The 7,500-nt window shown below is 37.1% G+C and overlaps 1 protein-coding gene across 6 annotated transcripts in view; it reads right to left on the bottom strand.

The window, feature by feature from the left end:
• The window catches only part of ZEB2 (zinc finger E-box binding homeobox 2), a 135,529-nt gene that overhangs the window by 46,031 nt on the left and 81,998 nt on the right, over positions 1 to 7,500 (bottom strand). The window lies entirely within an intron of this gene.

Here is a 7,500-nt window from a genome sequence, read left to right as displayed (position 1 = left end):
CTGTGAACTCAATTGAAGGTGGCTGTTTCTGAATTAGTCAGCCCTCACAGGCTCTCGGCCTACATGCTAGTACATAAATTGTCCACTTTACCACCAGACAAGAAAGATTAGAGTAATAAACACGGGGCATTAGCTCAGCTAGAGAAACACACCAGCCGTTACGCACACACAGGATTGCCAAGAACTGTTAACCCAACTCTCCAGAAACACACACAAAAAAACAAGTTAGAACCATGACATCATGGGAACAAGAGGGAGAGAGAAAGGGGGGAAAAAAAGGCTGTGGAAAAAAAAAAAAGCGCAAACAATTTTCAGGTTCATTTTGATTTCTCTGCGCCTAATAAAGCAATCCTCCGCTAAGTTATCAACTGAGCTATCTCAAGTGGCTCTTGCCAGCTATCGGATTATACAAAAGTGGCAGAAAAGGAGGAAAAAAATGAAAAGGATTGTGTGTCAGGTTCATAATGCTTTTGGAGAATTCTGGAAACATGTCTAGTTACAAATTTTAGTCAGTCATATCTGTTTGCTTTGACAGGTTCCCAGGGAGTAAAAAAGGAACAAAAAGAGAGAGATTTTTTTTTTGTCATGTGAGGCTGGGGACAAAAAGATTACACCGTGCATATCTGCTCATAATATGATCTTTGTATAATCCGCGGGTCTGCACTTGCCTTCCGAACAACTGCACAACAGGTGCAAATTAAAATGAAAACGGCAGCGGAGCCGGGCAAACAGAATCTGCTGACCTGGTTTGAATACCAATTGACGGGGGAAACAAAACCTTTTCAAGAGGTGTGACCACAAGGGCTTAGGCAAGTTCAGGCTGGGTAATGCCCTCAGATCTACAAAAAGAGAGATATTCTAACATCTCTGCTCTAGCTGTGTGGTCCAGATATACCTTAGTACAATCAATAATGTGCTTCTTTTTTTTTTTTTTTTTCCTGGTGACTGAGATTTAACTATTTCTTAGCAACAAACAGAAGATTCTTTACAAATTTTCAGAATGCCGGGGGTGGGGGGGAGTGGGAATGTGGGGGCTACAACAAAAGTTCCTAAGGCCTGGGAAGCTTTCAACCCACCTCCTAAAAACTGATCTCTGGGCACAGGAGGAATAAAGAAAGGTCCAGAAGGAGTGAATAAAATTATCTAAGGCTGGACAGGCATTAAAAGGCCTTTATCCTGGAAAAAAAAAAAAAAAAAAAAACCATGCCTTTTAAGGTCTTTTTCTGCATGGACCACAATATCCCGTGTGACACGTGAGTGTTCCTGCAGCAATACAATTGAAATATTTTCTTGTGGAAAAAAAAGAGAGATAAATGATTTATGAACAGCCCTTGAGGAGTCCCAAATATCAGAACAATCTAAACAAGCAATGAAGTCATGTCTCACCATATAGGGTCAGGAGTACAGCATCCATCACCTTCACAGGACAACAATACTTCACAACCTTTAGGGTTTGTGCTCACAAATAGTAGTAAATACTTTTAAACTAAATAAATAACTGCTGTCAAATTCACTTACAGAGGCAGTACGCCATCTTTTCTAGTGCTGTGTTAACTAGGATATGCATTTTCATACGCCATTATGCTGGTGTGCCACTCTCCCAACCCCTTTTTAAATCCAGGTACAACAATTCAGAACATAGTTTTTATATCTGAATTCAAACGACATGATCTCATTCTGCTCTTTCTGGTTGACCATCTGACAATCCAAATTAAATGCACTGAGATGGACTTTGCACTTCCTGATCCCTACCCCATCCCCGGACTTCTAAATCCCAGGATTTTCCTTTAAAATGTTCCCTCATGTCTAGTCAGTGGATCTGCCTAGTACAAGTACTGTGGAAATTTTCACCATAAAATATTCTTACTCTAGAATGGCCAATACTCGACGGGTTTAGCCCCACTTACATTATGAAATAAAAATAGGTTCATTTTCCCATTTGGACCCGTTTCGATGTTTTGCCCACCATCATCACCACTGGCAGAAGAGATCTTAATAATGTAGCTTTGTCTCTGCAAAGAAGAGATTCAATTTTGTATAATAACCAACGTATACTGGTTTTAAATGAGGTTCATTGGGCAGAATATATTAGGCCAGTGTCTGTTTTTGAACTTATGATGTATATCTTTTTATTCAGCATTTAAAAGCCTGGAAGTTCCCATATAATGTAGCAAAGTTCTATTCAGTCCTTACAGGTCAAATAAGCCACCCTTTGCATGAGTCTCAGCAAAATTTTAGACATGTATTGGAGCTACATGGCTGGCACAAAAACAGACGGTTACTTCAAAACCACAAAGAAGTGGGAGCCCAAAGAATTCCTTTCTGCAATTCAATAAACAAGAGGAAAGATGTACTGTTTGCTGGCTCAAAATAGACACTAATTTTACATCTGTCTCTGAGGCATAGCAAAAAGCCAACTAAAGAGCAGTAATAAATGTCCAAAAACAGCATCAGTATCCAAAACTCTCACAGTAGTCTTCAGAGGAATTAATTACAATTCTGTGTAACAGTTGCATTGGCAAAATGCACCTATAATTATATACAGGTACTGTACTGTATTACAGGGAAATTTGCCATGTGATACTATGTTTACATGATAATTGATGGATAAGATAAAACTATTTGCATATGAAGGGCATAAGAATTATTGGCATGGCTCACCATTTTATGTGGAATCATATTAAAGTTTCATTTTCTCTAAAACTGTATGTATAATATGGGGTTACCGAAGGGCATAAAGCTGATACTTAAATTTGCTTTATAGCAAATGGGCCTGGAAAGATATATCTGCATATGCACTACTAAAAGCCTACATTTAAAAGGCTTTATAGTTTATCTATAACAAGCATTATTTTCACTTCACCAGATTACATTATATTAAATCCTCTCTATTCTTCCTTCCAAGTAAACAATACTCTAAATTATATCACCGTGCCAATTAATTTTACAGTCATATGCAAAACAAATAATGGTTTCTCTTCTTTGCCTATACATATAACTTTTATTTTCAGATTTTTGTGTTCTGGTGACATGTAATAGAATAGTAGCAAAATTTGACATTTTTATAATGTCTATACCTGCTGGAAAATTTCAGCATTTGCAAAAATGGCCTATCATAGCATTTAAACATTGCTGATAATTAGCTTGACATTTGAAATAGCAGAACTGTTGTTTTGAAGATGCCCTATACAATGTTACCTTACTAACCCCTTTTCCTACTTATATGCTTTCTCTACATTATTCTGTCAGTTACAGTACAAATAAGATATCAGTTGCTAATGTATTAACATAGGAAAGAACTGATGTGAGGGGCAATACTTCATCTTCACCAGAAGCAGAAACTCGATTGATGTAAAGGAAAATTACATATGCAGCTTATAGACAGTTAATTGTTAATAAGGCAGCCAATAATGATTTCCTATAACTCTACTCAAGTGTGCCAATAAATCGTTCAATGCCATCACCAAACATTTATTAAGTACCCACAATGTGGCAAATCCAGAAGATAGAAGGAGGTGCCATTCTCACCTCAGGAAGCTTACAATTTATTTGGAGAAATATAATCATAAAATTGTAGTTCCAGAAGGACACTTGAAGTCAACTCTTTGACAAAGGAGGTAATACAGGCACAGTGAGGTCAAATGACTTGTCAAACGCCGTACAGCCAGTTGGTGGCAAAGCTGGTACTAGAAAGCATGTCTTTAGGTGTACAACAGCCAAACAAAAACATACATAATAATACAAATTCCCAGTGCAGAATGCAATCTAAGTTTAAACCCCACATGACCAGAGTAAGGGATGGAAATCCCTGGAACTTTTTGGGATTTTCATGCCACAAAAATGGAGATTGTTGCTTAATTTTAAATTGTTTTGATGATTGTTACTTTCATGGATCCCCTTAATTTGAGTTATAGAAGCCTACCAATTTGATCAATTACCAGAATCTAACAATACACCCATGTTTCCTGCAATAGTTTGGAAACAATAGAGATAAAGAGGCAGTTCACAGAATTATGAGCTTGAAGACTTGCCTTGTCCCAGAACCAACGTGTAACCAGCTGTGTGGCCTTGGCCTATCATCCAAGGAAACTTGGTAGAAATGAGTAAAAATCATGATAATGCTTCCCTGTTTATGAGGTTGTCATAGGATCCTACAAAGTTGTACGTGCAGTGGCACTGTGTGATGTATAAAACAGTAACATGGAAATGCAAGGTGATGTAACTGGTATAATCACTGAAATACCATCGTTCCAGTATCTGTTGTCTTTTCTCTGGTGCTGCAATGTGTGGTGGCTATGAGGAAAAAGGAAGATTTGAACTTGTGCCAGTCACAATTTTTGTGTTGGCCCTTCATTTAGAAATTTATTTGCAAATGCTTCCTCAAGTAGGAAGGCCATGATGAGAGAGACCATGCCTAATCCTTCAGCTTAGACGTGACACAGACATGTAACCTCATTTAAAAAATGTCTCTGCTGGTAATATGACTTCAAATTCAAAATAAGTCCTTTTGGCCAGGTATGGTGGCTCACACCTGCAATCCCAACACTTTGGGAGGCCAAGCAGGGAGAATTTCTTGAGGTCAGGAGTTTGTGATCAGCCTGGGCAAGACCCCATCTCTACAAGAAATAAAATATCAGTCAGGTATGGTGTTGCATGCCAATAGTCTCAGTTACTCAGGAGGCTGAGGTAAGAGGATTGTTTGAGTTTGGGAGGTCGAGGCTGTAGTGAGCTATGATCACACCACTGCACTCCAGCCTGGGCAACAGAATGAGACCCTTTCTTCAAAAGAAAAAAAAAAAAAAGAAGTCTTTTGGAATTTTATGAATCATTTGGTTTCCTAAATTTCTTATGCTTAACATGCTTAGAGATCATTTACGTTTGAGCCAGTGGATTAAAGGCCTTGTGGGGCTGCTTTCTTAGAATGTCTTTACATGTGGCAAGTGTCGGGAAGAACTTCTAAGACTTTTCTCCTGAAACTTAGCCTTTATTCCTCCTTGTCTTCCCCACAAATTTCAATTTCCAAGTATGTGCTACTGAGGAGAGGATGCAGCTACTTTTCAATAATTTTTGTCCAGTGACTCTTGCCCATCCGGGGGGATTTATCATTGACCTTTTTTTTTTTTTAAATCACAGTTACCTTGTTACCTCCGTGCTTGGGTGGGTAACAATCATAGGACTAAATGCAAGGTTCAATTTCTTATTTAATAATGGAGGCCTAGTGACAAATACAGCAAGGCAAAGACAAACTCAAACAGAGATTTTCTTCTGAATTTGAACATGTATCACTGAAATGCATGAATCTTGATTTCTCCATTTAAAAATGGGAATAACTTTATCATTTGGGGACACAAGATGAATGAATTAATGATAGTTAGAAGGGACCATGCCACTTTGAAATATTCAGATGGAATGTGCTATCCAATACAAAACATTGTTATAAATAATTATTATTAACATACTATAGTCAGCCTTTATACAAACTAGTTTGGCCACTTTAATTTTTTCTCCCAGGAACATTCGAAGGCATTAAACCCGCATTATAAATTAATGAGTTGTAAAATGTCAGCTGATAAAACAAAAGCAGTTTTGAGTATAGGGATAAAAATGTTTCCATTTCAGATTAGCTATGTAAAAAATATGCATGTTAAATAAAATGAGAGCAGAATTTCTGCAAAGCCATGGTTGCAGTGGAGAGAGGCCAGTTCTGAGGCTCCTCCAACTTCCTGGTTACAGGAGCATCTTGGGAAGATGGCAGCCACTCATTCCCTCTGGAAATACTAGCAGGTTCCCTGGTACCTGGGAGAGGTTTTCAAATTTCAGTATGCTGGTGATTTTCAAAAAGGTTCAAATTTCCATACATTTGTTGAGGTTCTGGATAGGCTCCAACATGCAGGTAATAACATCTTAGATATGTAATTTTCCCCTTCAAACCTGTTCCTTAATATCAAAAATATAAACATAATGGCAAATAAGAATAAAAGCAAGGACCCTCCCTTTGTCAAGCTACCCTAAAAACAGATATTGGTCGGAGAATTTGTAACAGTAAATTCAGTTTCTTTCAAGAAGACACAGTATTTCTAGGTCACAATGTTCTCAGTGAAATTTATGATTTCCCAAAGACTTGACATCTGTTTATTTTTTTACAAAAGTAAACATATTCAGGTTTTCCTGTATATCTAGGACTCATAATGGTTTTGATTACCTTACTTAACTCCTACCAAAGGAAACTAGTCATTGTATTGATGTTTCAAACATACATGCCCCTGACCGCTCTTTTCATTTAGTGAGTTTTTGTAGTTATTTCTTTCCTTTAGAAATTTTTTCAGCTTCACTTTCTGTCGACATCTATAATATGCTTACACACCAAGGACATAACACTTAGCTATACTCCAGAACACAAGTCAATAATGCCCTTTGATGGCTAAAAAGTCTAACAGCACCTTCATCAGCAAGCCTAGCATGATGGCATGCTGAGGGAAGACCCCCAAAACAATTGCTATAACAAATAATTTCATATATATTGTACACCTACTTGCCAACAATTCCACACACTTTCACAAATACATCAAGTGACTATATGTCTTCCAACAATATGTCAAAAGGAAAAAAAGATTTTAGAAGACTCTCTCTAATTATTGGAATCCACGATCATTCAACAACTTGCTCTATACAAACCATCAAAAGGAAAGTATTAAGGGGCTTTACAGAAAAAATATGCTCATTATCATGCCTGTAGGATATTTAAGAGGAATGTGAAAATAACTGTAATTTATTTAGGACCTGGAAGTATGAAAAAATAAGCTTCTGAGCCATCAAAATTGTTTTGGTAGTTTTTTTATCTGACATGAGGGCAGACCTTGTCTAGCTTTAAGTTTTATAGTAATAAGACCTTGGAAATAAAACCTTGAATAAACGGAATATAAAGAAAGGGGAAATGTGTCCTTGTGTAAATAGATATTGTGTCTATCACCTTCCTCTGAAAAGGTTACACAACTTTCAAAGCCCATAAAAGGTGTAAAGTCAGTAACTGCCAGAGTACGTTGGAATGTTCTGTAAAAAATAAACACGAAATAGAAAAACTATAAAAATTTTCTCTGATTGTTTTAGTTGCCCCACCCTAAACCTTGCCTGTAACTGTACATTTTTCTAAGATACAGATATAACTGAAATACACTTTTAGCTATTGTAGTCCCACGAAATTAAACCACCTCCTCTCAAAAACCTTAGCATGAACCCATACCTTCATCTGAAGTAGCAACAGCTTGTCTCTTAAAGAAATATTTTTCTTGCAAAAGGCATTCCATGCTTCCATGAAAAAGGAGACTGGAGTTCTAGCCTATCCATAAAAATAATTGCTTTCAAATCTTTGTCAATCCAACAGACCTATTTGGTGACTTTCTTGGTTTTTTGCAGGTTACTGAAGTCAATAATAATTCTTGAATCTAAGGAATGTTACATGGAGGTACCGTAATGCTTCTACTCCATCAGCTGAAATAATGG

The sequence above is a fragment of the Nomascus leucogenys genome, chromosome 20 (assembly GCF_006542625.1).
Source record: "Nomascus leucogenys isolate Asia chromosome 20, Asia_NLE_v1, whole genome shotgun sequence".
NCBI classification, from domain to species: Eukaryota; Metazoa; Chordata; class Mammalia; order Primates; family Hylobatidae; genus Nomascus; species Nomascus leucogenys.
This window is presented reverse-complemented; position numbering and strand designations above follow the sequence as displayed.